The 19,609-nt window shown below is 41.2% G+C and overlaps 1 protein-coding gene across 1 annotated transcript in view; it reads left to right on the plus strand.

The window, feature by feature from the left end:
• Positions 1–19,609, plus strand: part of LOC132400744 (CUB and sushi domain-containing protein 1-like) — a 2,029,389-nt gene that overhangs the window by 294,965 nt on the left and 1,714,815 nt on the right. The gene's annotated exons all lie outside the window — the stretch shown is intronic.

A 19,609-nucleotide genomic window follows, 5' to 3' on the forward strand; every position in this document is an offset into this window, starting at 1 on the left:
TCTGCAGATCCTGCAAATCTTAAACAACAGACATAAAGTGCTGCAGGACCTCAGCAGGTCAGGCAGCATTTATGGAGGGGAATAAACAGTTGGCATTTTGGTCTGAGACACTTTATCACAACTGGAACTGAAGAGCGCAAAGTCAGAATTAGAATTGGGGGTAGGGGAAGGAGATACATGAAAGCAAGTGAGGGGGTAAGTGGGAGGTTAGGGGAAGAGATGAAGTGAGAAGCTGGGAGGTGATAGGTGGAAGAGGTAAGGGCTGAAGAAGAACGAATCTGAAAGGACATCAGAGTGGGTCATGGAGAAAGGGATGGAGGAGGGGAATCAGAGGGATGTGTTTGGCAAGTGGAGGGAAGCAAAGGAGTGGACAGTCTGACATTTTCCCACACTTGCCAGATTGTTGCCCACAATAAGTGAGAAATGGGAAAAAAGAGAAATTGGAGGAAGATATAAGCAGTCAATTTTTGAACAACACATCTCTTCTCACCCCATCTCTTCTCCTAACCTACCCATACCTCCTCCTGGATCCGCTCCTCATTCCTTTTCTTCCATTGTCCACTGGCCTTTCCTTTTAGATTTATTCTTCCTCCTTCAAGAAGACTGGGAAGGAAGGGGTCAGAACCAGTATATGGAGGTGGGGGGGTGGTAGGGCTACAAGCTGGCAAGTGCATTCTCACAGCTCCCCCTCTTTGATCTCTACTGCTCTTCCTCCATGGTCTACTTTCCTCTCCTATCAGATTCCTTCTGCAGTCCTTTACATCTTGCACCCGTCACTTCATCCTCCTCAGCCACTCTCTCACCTTGCCCCTCACCTGGTCTCTCCTATCTCCTGCCAGCTTGTATTTCTTCCCCCCCCCCACCCCCAGCTTCTTATTCTGGCTTCTGCCCTTTCTTTTCCAGTCATCTTCAAATGAATGTAACATTAGCATGCATTTAGAGAGGACTAGAATATAAAAGTGAGGATGTACTGCAATGTTGAGGATTTTTAATCACTAGATCACGCTGCGTATTGTGAGCAGTTTTGGGCCCCTTATCTAAGAAAAGCTCTGCTGGCATTGGAGAGGTTCTAGAGGAGGGGATCTCATTGAGGAAAGAAAGGGCTATCATATGAGAAGTGCCTGATGGCTTTGGGTCTGTAGTCACTGGAGTTTAGAACCACAAGGAGGGAATCTCATTGAGACACACTGAGTATTGAAAGGCTTAGATAGAGTGGATGTAGAGAGGATGTTTCTTATTGTGTGAGGAGTCTTAGAGTAGAACATAGAACAATACAGCACAGTACAGGCCATTCAGCCCACAAAGTGTGCCAACCCTTAAACCCTGCCTCCTATATAACCCTCCACCTTAAATTCCTCCTTATACCTGTCTAGTATGACGGGGGCACAGCTTCAGAGTAGAGGTCTATTTAGAACAGAGATGAGAATGAATTTCTTCAGTTAGTAGGTGGTGACTCTGTGGAATTCAATGCCACAGACAGCTGTGGAATCCTTGTCTTTGGGTATAATTCAGGTGGAGTTTGATTGCAGACTGCTTCCAGCACAATCCTTGGACTGCTTTGGTCATAGACAAAAAGAAACTCATTTTATTGTGCATGTGAGAAATAAAGCTGATCTCGGAGGCAGCACACAAGCTACCTTTCACATTTATCTGAGGTTTTCCACAAGCCAGCTGCATGATCCTCTCTGGCTATATTATTTGGCTTTGACGTACCCTTAGTAATTCATCAATTGATTCTTTTTCTTTGTGAAAGATAAAACTGGTGGTCAAAGGAGACTTATTGTGCTAAAATTATGTACCTTTTTATCATTAAACACAGAGGCAGCACAGCAAAATCATTTCTTCAGGCTAATACTTGCCCAGTGTTTTTGGTTTGTACAAACTAATTACAGTCAACTCAAAATGTTGCAACTTTGCATGAATTCTCAGAGATTTATAAAGCCCACTGAGCCCATGCCAACCCATTAACCCACGTCTCTTCATATTTGTATCAATTCCCGATTAGATCCAACTTCTCAGTAGAACATAAAAGCGAGGCTGTACCGTAATGCTGAATCTTTATAAGGCATAGGCTAGACCACACTTCAAGTATTGTGAGCAGTTTTGGGCCCATTATCTTAAGAAAAGATGTGCTGGTATTGGAAAGAGTTCAGAGGAGGCTGACAAGAATGATTCCAGGAATGAAAGGATTAACATATGAGGAACATTTGATGTTCACATTGGAGGTTAGAAGAAAGAAAGGGACTCTTAGGGATACCTATAGACAAAGTAGAATGGACGTGTTGTGGATGCTTCCAATTGTGGGAGAGTCTAGGACCATTGGGCACTGCTTCAGAATGCAAGAATATTTATTTAGAACAGAAGTGAGGAGGAATCTCTTTAGCAGTGAATCTGTGGAATTCATTGGCACAGATGGCTTTGGAGACCAAGTCATTGGGAATATCTAAAGCAGAACGATAGGTTCTGGGTTAGTGAAGGCAGAATAATAAATCAGCCATGAGCAAATGGTGGAGCATGCTCAGTCTCCTATTTCACATGGTCTGGACATCCTTCGGTAATCATGACCAAAGATGAACTTCCACTCTGCCGATCGTTTTCCCATGCAGTTCCTGCCAAAATTCCAACTTGCTATACATCATCCCTGATTGAAAATTACCCATCCTGAGGCACATTATATCGCAACAGAGTGAGAAAGAGAAGATTAAAATGTGAATAATTATCTGTGTTTCAATTACCCCTTTGCCTGAATGGAATTCTGGGTGGATTTTCTTTGTATTTCTGTATGACTGGTTCACAATCTCACCTGCAAGCTGGCTATGTCTCAGGGTGAATCTCAGACAGGTATTCAAAAAAAGTGGAGATAGTTGTAATTGAGGGATATAAAACTGGATGCAGTCTTGCCTCTCTGTTTGATCCAGTAGTGGAACAGCTGTTGTTCAGACTAAACACAATGGAGGAAGAGATGTTATCTAAGTGACTTTGACCGTGAAATAATTGTTGGCACCATATGGGATGGTTTAAGTATCTCAGAAACTGCTGTCCCCTGGAATTTTAACACACAAATATCCCTTAGCTTACAGAGAATGATGTGAGAAAGAAAACTCATCCAATGAGTGGCAATTCTGTGGGCAAAAATGCCTTGTTAATGAGAGAGTTCAGAGGAGAATGGCCAGACCGGTTCAAGCTAACATGAAGGTGACAGTAACTCAAATAACCATGTGTTACAACAGTGGTATGCAAAAGAGCATCTCTGAATGCACACCATGATGAACCTTGAAGTGGATGGGCTACAGCAGCAGAAGACGAGGATACAGAAATATATTCAGTAGTCACTTTCTTAGGTGCTGCAGCTACCTCGTAAATGGGCCACCGAGTATAAAAGCTTATATTTTTATATCAATTTTTTTTTTACCTTTCCATTGAAAATGATTATCTAGCCATTTCTCTGGAGAAATAAGGTGTTTCTAACTGAGATCTCCTGCAACTAACATTTGAATGGAACAGGTAATCTTGCTGATCTCCGAATGATGCGGCATGTGTTTGGGATATGTGCCATTGTTACAGAGATGCATTAGAAGTAAGGAACATTAGTCATAGAGTAATCAACATCAATACATTTCAGGGATTAAGATATACTGCTGTGATGAGGAGATTAACTGTTGCAGTTGGGAATTAACAAAAGAGAAACCCAAAAAGCAAGAGATTCTACAGATGATGGAGGTTGAGAGTGAGACAAACAGAATACTGGAGGAACTCAGCAGGCCAGGCAGCATGTATCTATGGAAATGAATAAACTGTCAATGATTTAGGCCAAAACCTTTCATCAGGACTGGGAAACACACTCCTTGACTGTGTGGCTCTTGAAGCCAGGTTTTGAGTTTTGGCAAGAACATTTTTGAATTGATGAACTGACTATGATAGGAATTTGGACAGGAAAGGAGTTGGAGGGTTATAGGCTGAGTGCGGGTAGGTGGGACTAGCTGAGATTAAGAGTTCGGCACGGACTAGGAAGGCTGAGATGGCCTGTTTCCGTGCTGTGTTTGTTATATGGTTATATGGTTATATGATTTTGAGACAGATAAGAGGCCATGGTATTGCAGGATAGATAGCAACATGGACAGAAGATTGGCTAATTGGCAGGAGGCAAAGAGTGGCAATAAAATGGGAGAGACCATAATATACAGGAACAGAATTAGGCCATTAAGCCCATCAAGTGTGTTCTGCCATTCCATCGTGACTGATTTATTATTGTTCTCAATTCCATTCTCCTGTCTTTCCCTTGTACCCTTTGATGCCTTGACCAATCAAGAACTTATCAATCTCTACTTTAAATATACTTAACGTCTTGGCTTCCACAGCCATCTGTGGCACTGACTTCCACAGGTCCACCGCACTTTAGCTAAAGAAATTCCGCCTCATCTCTTTTCTAAATGGATGGCTCTGTATTCTGAGACTGTGCTTCTGGTCCAAGAGTCACCCACTATAGGAAACATATTGTCTACATTCACTCTATCTATGCCTTTAAAAGTTTGATAGATTTCAATGAAATCCACTCTCATTCTTCTAAACTTCATTGAGTACAGGTCCAGGGAATATGATATATCATCCTTTGTCAAGCCAGGATCGAATGGCAGAACAGACTTGATGGGCCAACTGGCCTAATTCGGCCCATATGTGGTATGGTCTTAATGATGGAAGGATTAGACTTACAAGGTTTGCTACCATTGTAAGGAACTGCCAGAGCAGTGCCTCACTCAGTGAATTTGGTCAAAGATTCAGAGAGCACTGCAGCACAGAAACAAGTCTTATGGACCATCTAGTCTGTGCTGAACTATTATTCTGCCTAGTCCAACAAGCTGCACTTGGTCCATAGCTGTCCATACCCCTCCTATCCAAATTTCTCTTAAATGTTGAAATAGAACTCATGTCAACATACACTCAATAATTCACAGTCCCGGTAGAGGAGATCAGACAAGGAACACTGAATACAGTTGGTGTGGTGGGGGCAGAAAGCAAGCATTATAGCAAGCTCTCCAACATCTGAATAATCACTGCTCCAGCAACAGTATCTAGAAAATTATACAATTAATACCATTGGGGACCACTGGGGTAATCAAAGGATCAATATCTGGATGTCCACATCTGAATGCAAGTTTTCTCGAGACTGAAGGATGCAGACTGTCTTGGGGTTAGAGGACTCTGTGTGTGGGTAGGAGCGAGGAACAGGGCTTATTTTGCTGCTTGTTGTGTTCTGTTTTCTGGTTTTCAGGTAAAGCCATCAAAGGTTATGGGGCAAAGGCAGGAGAATGGAATTGAGAAGGATAATAAATCAGCCATGATGGAATAGAGGACCAGACTCGATGGGCTGAAAGGCCTAATTCTGCTATTGTAACTTTTGGTCATATGGTCCAAACCATGACAACAGCAGAAATTATAGAATAATTTTATATAAACCTAAAGATTTATGAGAATAATTAAATGGAACTGAGTGAAAGTAAACGCAGAAAATAAAATTTGATAAAGGAAATAAAACTAGTAAAGGATAACAAAGGATTTTCTCGTTCTCCAATCTTTAATTAAGTTATGCAGCTGTTTGTCATAACGCTTATCAGGCATCCCACAGAGAAAGCATTCCTGAAACAAACCAAGGCATATAGTTGAAACATTTGTTATTTTCAAATAAAAAGATGTTTAAACGTTTAATGGTGCACATTGAGATTAATATTTGAAGTCACAAAAAATTCCAATATGCCTTTTTTATTAATTAAAAATTTCATGAAGTGTTGTCAGATATTAAAGAAGTGTTTGTCTCTGGGAGGTTTCTTTGAAGCCATTGGCAGTGAAGTATTCATTTCTTTTGCTGGAGCCCGAGTGACAAGTGACGGGTTTGTCATTTTCTGGACAATAACTAAATAGGTCTCTATTGCCTCAGACAAAGGTACCAACCAATGACTGCAGTTCTGCAGGACACAGACAGTGTCTTTGTCTTGGGTAGAGTTTGTGATTGGGATGAAGCACTAACCTTTAAAAAACCTCAGGTTTTTTAAAAAATCACAGACATACACTCAGTGGCCTCTGAGAGCGTGTTCATGGTCTTTTGCTGCTGTAGCCCATCCACTTCAAGGATATGAGGTACAGTCAGAGATGATCTTCTGCACATCTCTTCATCAAGGACAGCCACCATCCAGGCCATGTTCTCTTCATGCTGCTGCCATCACAAAGGAGGGACAGGGGCCTCAGATTCATGAACAGTTATTTCCTCTCAACCATCACCCTCTTGAGTCAGAGGGGATAAATTCACTCAGCTTTACTTATTCCAACACTTTGACTTTGTTGTGTCTGTTTTTTTTAATCGATTCTATTGTATTCCATGTTCTACTCTGAATGCTCACAAGAAAATGAATCTCAGGGTAGTATACGGTGACATCTATGTACTTTGATAATAAACTTACTTTGAACTGTTGAAATGGTGGATGGGTGGAGGAAGGGGGATGAAAAAAGACTCTTGGAGGAGTTAGGTGGAAGAGGAAAAGGGCTAAAGAGGAAGACATTTGATGGGAGAAGAGAGTGGGACATGGGAGAAAGGGAAGGAGAAAGGGCACCAGAGGGAAATGATGGCCAAGTGAGGGGAAGACAAGGGGTGAGAGTGCTGCTCATTTCAAATTCACACCACTGTTTGCAAGAAGTTGCTCCAATGTCCTTTTAAAATGTGATCCTAATTCCAGTCCCTGTTGTTTTTATGTTTGTTTGTGTTAAACGTTCTCAGAGATGCCTTGTATTATTCCTTTCTTGTTGTATATCAAAAGTGTTAGTGGTTTACATTACTGAAAGCAGATGAAAGAGTGAGATTGGCACCAGCACTGGCATCAGTGCATTTCAGTTTACAACATTTATTATATTGTGGGTTCCCAACTCCAGTAAGACTTTGCAGCTGCATATTCAGCAAACTACCTACTCCAGTTAAAAATAAATGAGAAAGAATTTCAAAGCTTATTCATGTGTTTATCAGGGCAACAAATACATATTCATTTTGCTTTTATGGTGGAGAAATATAGTTAACAGAATGACGTGAGACAAAACCATTTTCTAATTCAGAGTTATCATTGAAAGATAGGCAGCTCAAAGTACGAGGAACATTGTGAGAATGTAACATATGGGGAACATTTAATGGTTCTGGGCCTGTCCTCAAAGTTAAAAATTCAAAGCAAATTTTATTATCAAAGTACATACATGTCACCATATACAACCCTGAAATTCATTTTCTTGTGGGTACACTCAATAAATCTGTAGAATAATTACCATAATGGAATTAATGGAAGACCGCCCAACCAGGGCATTCAACCAGAGTGGAGAAGACAACAAACTGGGCAAATACAAAAGGAAGAAGTAATAATCATAAATAAATCAGAAATAAATATCAAGAACATGAGATGAACAGTCCTTGAAAGTGAGTCCATTGGGTGTGGGAACATTTTGGTGATGGGGCAAGAAGGTACAGCAGCCTTGGGACTCACTCAATGAAGTTATCCTTGTTGGTTCAAGAGACTAATGATTGAGGGATAGTTATTGTTCCTGAACCTGGTGGTGTGAGTCCTGAGGCTGCTGTACCTATTTCCTGATGACTGCACTGAGAAGAGAGTATGTGTTAATGAGTTTGGATATGGCCCAAGTACGGAGTGAGAGACACTGATGCAGGTTGATTAGTTCACAGACTTTAACACGAACAGTGTTAAAGGGCGAATAAAACAATAAACATTAGGCCAAACAGGGCCGTTAACTAAAACTCTCAAAAGGAAAATGAAGCCTACACTGCAGCTAAAAATAAGTCTAAACATTAAACGAATACCACTAGTCTTCAGAGTCAGTTGACTGAAAAGTCCAATATCTCAGGGAAGGCCGAATGCAAAACAGCAGCGAAGCGTTGCTAAGTTCTGAACAAATCTCAACAAGCACTGTGCCAACAAGAATGGAGTTAAATACTATCACGATTAAATAATAATTATCTGACACGTGCAAATTCACAAGCACAATTGCTGTATCTGCTGCACTGCCAAATCCGTGGTTGTGACAGTACGTCCTGGGTGGTAGGGGTTCCTGATAATGATTTCTGCTTTCCTGTGACAGTGTTTCACATAGATGTGCATAATGATTGGGAGGGCTTTACCCATAATGTGTCTTGGATGCTTGTTTTGTGATCTTAAGGCCCTGTTGGACATTGATGACTGCAGGCCTGCTTTCCTTGTTTGGTGGAGAGACAGTAGTGTCACTTTGGTTGTGGAGAAGACTAGGCCCCAAACTGCAGGCTTGCATTGTAATGTGGCATCTGGGCTTGGCTGGGGATGACCTCTCCTGGCAGTGCAGTCCTCCACTGTTCCTCACACAGTGAGCTGACCCTATCTTTTGACAATAACTCTGAATTAGAAAATGGTTCTGTCTCACGTCATTCTATTTACTATATTTTTCCACCATAAAAGCAAGATGAATACGTGTTTTCTTATGTGACTATGTTCTTTTTTGTTTTTTTTTCTCATTATTTTGAATGTGCATGTATGTTTTTGCATTTTGGCCCCAGAGGAACACTGTTATGTTTGGCTGTATCCATGTATGTCTTGAATGACAATTAAACTATAGTTGATTTGATGGACAGGGTGATAACCGTTACTTTCTGTTGGATTTTACATTCAAAGACATTGGTGTTTCCATATCAGGCTGTGATGCAGCCAGTCAATATACCCTCCATGACTCCTCTTTAGAAGTTAGTCAAAGCTTTAGATATCATGCCAATTCTTTGCAAACTCCTAAGGAAGCTGAGGTGCTGCTGGGCTTTGTTTGTAATTGCACTTATGTGCTGGTTCCAGAACAGGTCCTCTGAAATAATAACACCATGGAATTTAAAGTTGCTAACCCTCTCCACTTCTGATCCTCCAAAGTTTCCTTCTCCAGAAGCTCATAACCAGCTTCTTGGGCTTGCTGACATTGAGTAAACAGGTTGTTGTTGTGACCCCATTCAGCTAAATTTTCAATTACCCTCCTATATGCTGATTCATAAGCTGCCACCACCACAGTAGTGTCATCAGCAAATTGAATGACATTTGAGTCATATTCAACACACAATCATAAGAGTAAAATGAGTAGAACGGGGAACTAAGCACACAGCATACAGTGCTGATGAACTTGACATTGGATTTGCCTGACCTTGGCAGCTGTATATAGTCCAATGTACAGTTCTGTTTACGTGCCCAACTTGGCCACTGACATCACCTGTGCTACTGGAGATTGTGGAAGAGATGTTTTGCCAACCCAGAGTGACTGGGGTCTGTAAGTGAGGAAATTGAGGATACAATTGCACAAGGCGGTATTGAAGCCAAAGTCTTCGTGCTTATTGATGATCTTTAAGGGGATGATGGCATTGAATGCTGAATTGTAGTCAATAAAGAACAGCCTGATTTATGATTCTTTGTGGTCCAGGTGTTCCAGGGTTGAGTGAAGAGCCAATGAGATAGTATCTGCTGCAGTTTAAAAGAATGAAGGGGGACCTTTTTGAAATCTATTGGATATAGCACTGCCAAGATAGAGTGGATGTGGAGAAGAAGTTCCCGATAGTGGGAGAGTACAGGACAGAGGGCACAGCCTCAGAAAGCAAGATTGACCTTTAGAACAGAAATAAGTAGAGGTTTCTTCAGACATCTTTGGAATTCTTTGCCACAAATGGATGTAGAAGCCAAGTTATTGGGTATGTTTAAAGTGGAGGCTGGTAGATTCATGATTAGTAAGAAGATCAGTGGTTATGGGGAAAAGGCAGGAGAATAAGGTTGAGAAGGTCAATAAATCAACTATGTTGGAATGGCTGACCAGACGATGGACCACATGGTCTAATTTGGATCCCATGGCTTATATTTTTTTATTGAGACAGAACTAGATCTCTTTGTGAGTGTGTTTTCATAAATCATCAGGTTTGGCTTCCATCCTTTGCAACAGTGTTATCTGTAAGTACAGATTCCAATGTTGATGAGCTTGTCATTGGGATTGGCTGACCTGACAACTGTTATATATTCCAATGTATAATTCTGTTTACATGCCTGACTTGGCCACTGACAAGAGTACATTTCTGCAATTGAGAAGAGCTATCAGCAGAAATGAGGTAATGGGTAATGCTCTGAGAACCCAAAATTTCTAGTTCCTTAACTTATTCCAGCTCTCTGAGGGTAACATGGTAGAGCAATGGTTGGCATAATTCTGTTACCGAATCAGCAACCTGGGTTCAACTTGCTGTCTGTAAGGAGTTTGTACGTTCTCATTGAGATGGTGTGGTCTACTTCCAGATGCTTCAGTTTCCTCCCACATTCCAAAGATGTATGGGTTAGTGTATTAATTGGTGATGTGTGCAATTGGATGGACTCGTTGGGTTGGAAGGGCCTGTAATCATGCTGTACCTCTAAGTTAAATAATTTTGAGCCTGTGGATGCATTTGCCCACCGTACTGCAACAAGAAAATACACTCGGTCACTTTGTTGATACCTCCTGTGCTAATAAGGTGGTCACTGAGTGTATGTTCTGTTGCTATGGCCCATCCAATTCAAAGTTTGATGTGTTGTACATTCAGAGGTGATCTGCATTCCACTGTTCTGACATATAGTCATTTGAGTTTCTGTTGCCTTCCTGTCAGGTTGAACCAGTCTAGCCATTCTCCTCTTTCCTCCCTCATTATCAAGGCATTTTCACCTAGAGGTCCACCACTCAGTAGATAATTTTTTTTGCTTCTCATACCATTCTCTGTAAGCTCTAGATCCCAGGAGAAAATCCCAGGAGATCAGCAGTTTCGGAGATACTCAAACTATCCTGTCTGGCACCAACAGTTATTCCACAGTCAAAGTCATTTCAATCACATTTCTTCCTTATTCTGATGTTTGGTCTTAAGAATAACTGAACCTCTTGACCATGTCTGCATGCTTTTATGCATTGAGTTGCTGTTAGATTGACTAAGTAGATACTTGTGTTAATGAGCAGGTGTGCAGGTGTAACTAATAAAGTGGCCACTGAGTTTACATTTATTTCCAGATGATACCTGACCTCACATCACTATTTTTCTTTCATAGGTTCCAATTTGTTTGGTAATGCTCATATCCTTCTTCACAAAAGCACAACATTCAGGCAAAGTGAATAGCCATTGGGTCAGTAGTGGCCAAAATGTCCAGGAGTCCAGATGATGAATCTTGATCTGAAATGTCAATGGTCCATTTCCTTTCAGATGCTTCCTCCAGCACTTAATGCCTTGCTCCAGATTACAGCATCTGCAATCACTGGCATCTGCAGTCGTGATGTTCTTTGTAAGAGTACCTTCAATGAATATTGGACAGGAACTTTGAACACAGCATACTCAGGCTTTTCGGCTCACAGCGTGCTGACCTTTTAACCTACTGACGGGGCCACGGTAGTGTAGCAGTTAGCATGATGTTATGAGAGCTCAGCATTTTGGAGTTCTGAGTCCAATTCTGTCTCTGTCTATAAGGATCACTTGTATTTTCTTCCGGTGACTATGTGGGTTTGCTCGTTTCCTCTCACAACATGAAGACGTACCTAGTTAGCAGGTTATGTCAATGTAAATTGTCCTGTGATGAGGCTAGTATTAAATAGGTAGGTTGCTGGGAGGTGCAGTTTGTTGAACCAGATGGGCCTATTCTGTATTTCTAAATAAATAAATAAATAAATACTCTAAGATTAATCTAACCCTTCCCTCCAACATAGTTCTGTATTTTCTATCACACGTGCTTATCTGAGAGTTTCATAAATGCCCTAATGTATTTGGCTCTACCACCCACCCCTGGCAGGAGATTCCACAACATCAGCACCCTGTGAAAAAGAACAATTCTGTTATTCCCCCTGTATTTTCCTCCAATCATCCTAAAACTATGTCCCCTCGTAACGCTCAATCCTAGCATCTTAGCATCACGTACAGTCTCTTCAAGTCAGCTTCCATCTTTTTTCGCTTGCTAAACCTATCCCCACTGCATTGAACACAAGAGTAAGTCAGGTTATCTTTTCCCCAGTGGTCATGAAGAATCATCCACTTAAAGGACAGTCTCCAGCAGATGGTTATCTGACTGAATTTGGCAATATCACTGGGTGAATTTCAAATGAGGCATGGGACTGAACCCAAGTATGAGTTCATATCACCACCAGAAGAAGGGGTATGGGATAAGGAATAATGCATATGGGATAATGGTGGCACAGTATGGTAGAGGTTAGCACATTGCTTGACAGTGCCAGCAATCACTGATCAGGTTCAATTTCTGCCACTGTTCATAAAGATTTTGTAGGTTCTCCCCTATACTGCTCTGGTTTCCTCACAAATTCCAAAAATGTACAGGTTAGTGTTAGTAAGTTGTGGGTATGCTACGTTGACACCAGAAGTGAGGCAACATTTATGCCCCCAGCACAAACCTCATTGATTTGATTTGATGCAAACTACAGATCTCATTCTATGTCCTGATGAGGGGTCTAGGCCTCAAATATTGACTGTTTATTCTTTTGCATAGATGCTGGCTGGCCCGCTGAATTCCTCCAGCATTTTGTGTGTATTGCTTGGATTTCCAGCATCTGCAGATTTTCTCTTGTGATCACTCTATGTTTCAATGTTTTGATGTGCATATGACAAATAAAGCTCAACTCTTCATCTTTATCTTTAATGCATCTGTTTATTCTGATGATGGGAGGCACAGATTTCATTGCAAAATTGATATGTTTAATAAAGGTCCAAGTTGTCTACAATATTCCTTCATGAGTATTGAAGTTGCAGGTTGGTTTGGCAGAAGTGAAAGATCTGCAATAACTTGGCATGGCCATTGTCTGGTTACTCTCAAAGCAGCTGTGGACTTAAAACCTGTATGCAGATGGAAGGATTGAAACCCTGGTTTCTATGGTGCATGTAGATTTGAGAAGCAATTAGTAATTTAAAAAATATAATGAATAGATTAACTGAGAGCAGCTTATTAAGAATCACCACTGTCTGGCTCCATCTCAGAATAAAGGTGTTAAGTATTGCTGGCACAGTTACAAGGATATAGTTGCCTTTGGAATGGAGATGGAGGTTAGACGTGAAGGCACTTCTGTGTTAGTGAGGACATATTACCTAGAACAGGGTAAGAAGGGGTGGCCACTAGGGCATAACCACTGCCAAAAAATAACCAAAACTAATATGCCTCATCTTGCATAATGAATGTGCCCAATGCGTCTGGCCACTCATGTTGTAGATGCATGTGTTTCTCCAAGACCCAGCACATTAGCAATGGTGTTGCCCCCCCCACCTCCTTCACCATTCCCCATTCCCATTTTCCTCTCTCACCTTATCTCCTTACCTGCCCATCACCTCCCTCTGGTGCTCCTTCCCCATTTGCTCTCTTCTATGGCCTTCTGTCCCTCTCCTATCAAATCCCCTCTTCTCCAGCCTTTCATCTCTTTCACCAGTTGACTTCCTAGCTCTTTCAGTTTCCCATATAACCTGCTTCCTTATACTGCTTTCCCCCCCTCCCCTCCACTTTACTCTGGCTTTTTATCTTTCTTCTTCAGTCCTGAAGAAGGATCTTGTCTGAAACATTGACAGTTTACTCTTTTCCATTGATGCTGCCTGGCCTGCTGAGTTCCTTTAGCATTTTGTGTGTGTTGTATGGATTTCCAGCATTTGCAGAATTCTCAAGTGTGTTATTAGGAATTATGTTCATCACTTGGCCTAAGAATAGGGTCTTGATGAATTTGTATCTATATATTATAAATAGGTTCAAATATTTGAGAAGAGTCAAGAATGTAATCAGCCACTTTATCTATTGGAAACACATTGGTCTTGTGTTGCAGTCGTATCAGGCATGGTTTGGAGTGTGTATTCAGTTTTACACACCCTGCGAGAGGAACGATGCCGTTAATCTGAAGAGACTGCAGAGAAGATTTACAAGGATATTATTAGGACTTGAGGTACTGAGTAAGGAGAGAGTTTGGGCAGGTTGGCAACTTATTCCTTGGAGCTCAGGAAAGTGAGGGGTGACCATATAGAGATGTTTAGAATTTGAGGGGCACAGATTGGTGGAAGTACACAGTCTTTTTTCCCCAAGGTTGAGGAAATCGGGAAATTGGGCGCATGTTAAGGATGAGAGGAAAGAGATTAAATAGGATTGTGAGGGGAAGCTTTTTCATTATATGGACAAGCTGCCAGAGGAGCTGGTTGAGGCAGGTACAGTACTGTGGAAAAGCCTTAGACATAACAGATTTTCTATATGGCTTCAGATGGTGTGGCCTCCACAGAACCCTGATCCCAACATCATTGAGGCTCTCTGGGATTACCTGAAGAGACAGAAACAAATGAGGCAGCAACAGTCTGCAAAAAAACTGGCAAGTCTCCAAGACGCTTGGAACAACCTATCAGCCGATTTTCTTATAAACCTGCACGACAGTATACCTAAGAGAATTGATGCAGTTTTAAAGGCAAAGGGTGCTCATACCAAATATTGTTGTGATTTAGTTTTTTACTGCTTACTGCTCTTTATAATAAAAGCTTTGATATTTTGAAACTTAATTTCTAACTTTAAATTGTGCTGTGTGTTATATGTTTTATGGGTTCAGGTTCACTGTGATCCAGGGGAACATTGTTTGGTTTGGTTTTACATATGTACAGTCAGATGGCAATAAATTCAAACTTGAACAGCATCCTGGCAAATCTCCTCTGCATCCTCTCTAGAGCTTTTACATCCTTCCTACACTGAAGTGACCAAATCAGAACACAATATTCCAAGTGTGGTCCAACTAGGGTTTTACAGAGCTGCAACATTACCCCAGGGCTCTTGAACAAAATTCCGGGACTAATGAAGACCAACACATATTATGTCTTCTTAACGACTCTGTCAACTTGTACTGCAACTTCGTGTGATCTAAAAATGTGGACGCCAAGATCCCTCTTTTCCTCCACACTGCAAATAACTCTGTCCCTGTATTCTCCTTTCAAATTTGACCTTCGAAAGTGAATAATTTCACACTTGTTCCAGTTGAACTGCATGTGCTACTTCTCAGCCCAGCTCTGTATCTCATCAACGTTCTGTTGTAACATACAACAACTTTCCATACTATCCATAACTCAACTAGCCTTTGTGTCATCTGCAGATTTACTCAATCACCCTTCCACTTTCTCACCTAAGTCAATTATAAAAATCACAAAGAGCAGGGATCCCAGAACAGATCCCTGCAGAACATCACTGGCATGTGATTTAGTTTAAAATCTAAATTATTCCAAATATAAAGACCTTAGTCATAATTCTCTGTACTGATTAATATCAGCTTCTTTAATTTAATTAGTTCCATGATTGAGAACAGTAAACTTAATTTCTACTGTGCTTGTTGTTCATTAGGATGTAGTTACATGTTGCAAATTGGCATGTAGTTACTTGCTGATACTGTTTACTTCTGTTTTCAGGTGACCCTGAGGCTCATTGCTAAAACTCAAGCCAGATATCAAATCAAAATAACAGCAACGCTTTACTTGTATTGAACTGTACAACCTATCTGCTAAATAGGGTTTTATAAACATTGAAGCAAGTCAGTATGGAAAGCTCTGGTCCAGGTGCAGGTAGATGAGATAAGGAAGAAAAATAGATTGGCATGGACTAGATGGCCCGAAGGGCCTGTTTCTGCGCTGTGGTGCTCTGATGACAATGAATGTTGGATAAACACTGCTCTCCTTTGACTCCTTTGGGTACAATCTTCAGTCTGATGAATTTTGAATAACTTTCAAAAGGGAAGTGAAGAGGGAGCAGCGTGGGGGGAGGACAGGGGGATATGGGAAGATGTTGAAGTAAGTTTAAAGTGATTGGAGGAAAGTGTAGGGCATTTGTCAGAGGTAGGACTCCTTACACAGAGAGTGGTAAGTACATGGAACACCCTGGGAGAGCAGCTGGATTAGAGATATTGTAGAGGCTCCTAGACACATGGAAGAGATGTGGGAAGAGAGGTTACACTGATTTCAGAGTAGGTTAAAAGGTCAGCACAACATTATGGGCTGAAGCACCTGTGCTGTACTGTAATGTTGTATTTTCTTACAGAGTAAAAGAGAGGCAAGAGTGGTTTCTGACTGTAGGAAGATGATACTAGAGAAGTAGTAATGAGGCACAAAGAAATGGCAGATGAACTAAATTGGGATTTTGGGTTGGACTTCTCTATGGAAGACACCATCAGTATGCCAAAAATTCAAGAGTGTCAGGGGGCAGAAGTAAGTGTGTTTGCTATTATTAACAAGAACGTGCTTGGGAAGTTGAAAGATCTGAAGGTGGAAAAGAAGGTGGACCAATTCTGGTCACCTCACTATAGGAAGGATGTGGATACTATAGAGAGAGTGCAGAGAAGATTTACAAGGATGTTGCCTTGATTGGAGAATGTGCCTTAAGAGAGCAGGTTGAGTGAACTTGGAGTGATGGTGAATGAGAGGTGACTGAATAGATGTGTATAAGAAGATGAGAGGCATTGATCATGTGGATAGCCAAAGATTTTTTCCCAGGGCTGAAATGGCTAACACAAGGGGGCATAGTTTTAAGGTGCTTGGGAGTAGGTACAATGGGGCATCAGCAATAAGGTTTTTCCACACAGAGAGTGGTGGGAATACACTGCCAGCATCAGTGGTAGAGATGGATTCATAGGGTCTTTTAACAGACTCTTAGATAGGTCCATGAAGCTTAGAAAAATAGAGGGTTATACGGTAGGGCAATTCTAGGCAGTTTCTAGAGCAGGTTACATGGTCAGCACAAGATTGTGGGCTGAAGGGCCTATAATGTGCTGTAGATTTCTGTGTTCTATTTTCTAAGTCACTTGGACCAGATGAGCTACGCTCCAATGTTTCCAATGTTATGAAAGAGGTAGATAAGGAGATTGTAATCTTTCAAAAATCACTAAATTCTGGAATGATTCCAGAGGACTGGAAAATAGCAAAAGTCACTCCACTCTTTAAGGGAGGCAGAAAAAAGAAAATTATAGGCCAGTATAAATTGTAGTTTTTAGTTAATTCTTTGTTCCACTCTGAATGTCTGCAAGAAAATAAATCTCAGAACAGCGCATGTTGGCATACTCCCAGTGTCCACTTTATTAGGTACACCTGCACACCTACTTGTTAATTCAAATATCTAATCAGCTAATCATGTGGCAGCAACTCAGTACATAAAATCATGCAGACATGGTGCAAATAACAAAAAAAAATACCCAGTTCTGTTGGTTAATGAGAGAGGTCAGAGGAAAATGGCCAGAATGTATTGTGCAGAAGAGCTCTCTGAATGCATGACGTGTCAAACCTTGAAGAGGAAGATCACACCGAGTTTCACCTCTGTCTCTAATAAAGAGAAGAGTGGTCACTGAGTGTATACATACTTTGATAATAAATTTAAGACCATGGGGTAGAATCAAACTATTCAGCCCATTGAGTCTGCTCCACCTTTCAATTATGACTATTTTTCCTCTCTACCCCATTCTTTGCCTTCTCCCCATAACCTCTGATATTCTTACAAATCTCTCTGTGAGCAATGAACTTGACAGAGTTACTACTCTCTGGCTAAAGAAAATCCTCCTCCTCTCTGTTTTAAAGGATATCCTTCCACTCTGAGTTTCTGCTTTCTGGGTCCGAGACTCTCCCAGTACATACAGGAAACATCCTCTCTACTTTCACAGTGCAGTATCAGGACGTTTCAATTTTCAATGAGATTACCCCCTCATTTTCTGAACCCCAGTTGTACAGGCCCAGACTCATCAAACTTGAACTTTTGAACTTTGAGCTAGCCTGACTTCCCTGGTCGACAAGATGTTCCGGTCCATTACTAAAGTTGTCTCAGCAGAGACCTGAAACTTATTCTCATGGTTTATGTTCAAAACTGTGGCAGTATTTTAACAGTTGCAGAATGCAGTTTGAGATCTCCATGGTTGAATATGACACTAATTGAAAGAAATTCAATTTTCTCGCAGTCCTGCTTTCAAGTTTTGCATTATTTCAGGGGGATGCCATTTCAGATTTGCTTTTCTAGGAAACAGCAGTGTACACACTGAGCGGGCAGTCCTTGTTAAACAACCACAGGCTCTGTTTTACATCTTCAGCAGCCTTTCAAGGTTCAGAAAGGTCCTCAGCGGTGGGGCCATCAAAATAAATGTGATACAGTGTTCACAGCTGACATCAAAGGAGTCTTTCAGTTATCATCCCTATCTCTCACATGCTGTGATCTGCATTAAGGGCATTGAGTAGACGTACAGTGCTATCACAATTAATTCTTCTGTCAGGAACAATATACAATGTTGTGATGCCAAATGATTAATAAAATTCTCGGGTGATACAAATAGTTGGTATAGTTCTGGGTCTGAACACCAAGCAAAACAAGATAACAGCTGTGTGAGGCCATTTTTAAGTTGGGTCAGTCAGATTTAACAATCGTTTGCAAATTCTGAGTACTGTGAACTGAACTGTCTGTTTATCATTTGTGAAGGTGTGAAATGGAGTTGTTTGTGCATAGGACATATGGTAAGTGGCCACTTTATTATGTACACCTGAACACCTGCTTGTTAATGCAAATATCTAATCAGCCAATCGTGTGGCAGCAATTCAATGCATAAAAGCACGCAAACATGGTCAGGAGGTTCTGTTCTTTTTCAGACCAAGTATCATAATGGAGAAGAAACATGACCTAAGTGACCTTGACTGTGGAATGAGTGTTGGTGCCAGACAGGGTGGTTTGAGTATCTCCGGAACTGCTAATCTGCTGGTATTTCTGTGCATAGAAGTCTCTAGAGTTTACAGAGAATGGCACAGGAAATAAAAATCATCCAGTGTGGCAGTTCTGTGGGTGAAAATGCTTTGTTAATGCGAGAGGACAGAGGAGAAAGGTTCAAGCTGCTAGGAAAGTGACAGGAACTCAAATAACCATGTGTTACGACAAAGATGTGCAGAAGAGTATCTCTGAAGATACAACAAGCTAAACCTCAAAGTGGATGGCCTGCAGTAGCAGGTGACCATGAACATACACTGAGTAGCCACTTTGTTTGGTACAGGAGGTACCTAATAAAGTGGCCACTGAGTTTAGGGCTTAGGATATACGTAGAACATGGGGCATTGAACAGTATAGCATAGGGGCCTGTCCTTCAGCCCTCAGTTCTCTGCTCTGAACCTGATACCGAATTGAACTTCTGCCTGTACACAATCCTGCATACTTGTGTCTGTCTAGTGGTGTGTCAAACTCAACTATCCTATCTGTCTCTACCATCACCCTTAGCAGCCCATTCTTGGCCACAGCATTCTGTAGAAAGAAAAAAAATGCCCCAAACATCACTTTTAAACTCTCCTCCTCTCACCTTAAATTCATGTTTTCTAGTATTAGATCTAGAGCAAAGCTTCTGAACATTTACTGTATTCGTGCTTAAACTAAGCTAAAGAAATTCTCTTTCCTCTGCTGTAGGGAATATGCAATTATATTGGATATTCCCCACAGAGCAGATATACTTATTTTATTTATTCATTACATGTAGAATAGGGACTTCTGGCCCTTTGAGCTGCCCTACCTCAATTTACCTCTAACCTAATCATAGGAAAATTTACAACCTACCAGCC

Source organism: Hypanus sabinus, chromosome 10 (assembly GCF_030144855.1).
Source record: "Hypanus sabinus isolate sHypSab1 chromosome 10, sHypSab1.hap1, whole genome shotgun sequence".
NCBI classification, from domain to species: Eukaryota; Metazoa; Chordata; class Chondrichthyes; order Myliobatiformes; family Dasyatidae; genus Hypanus; species Hypanus sabinus.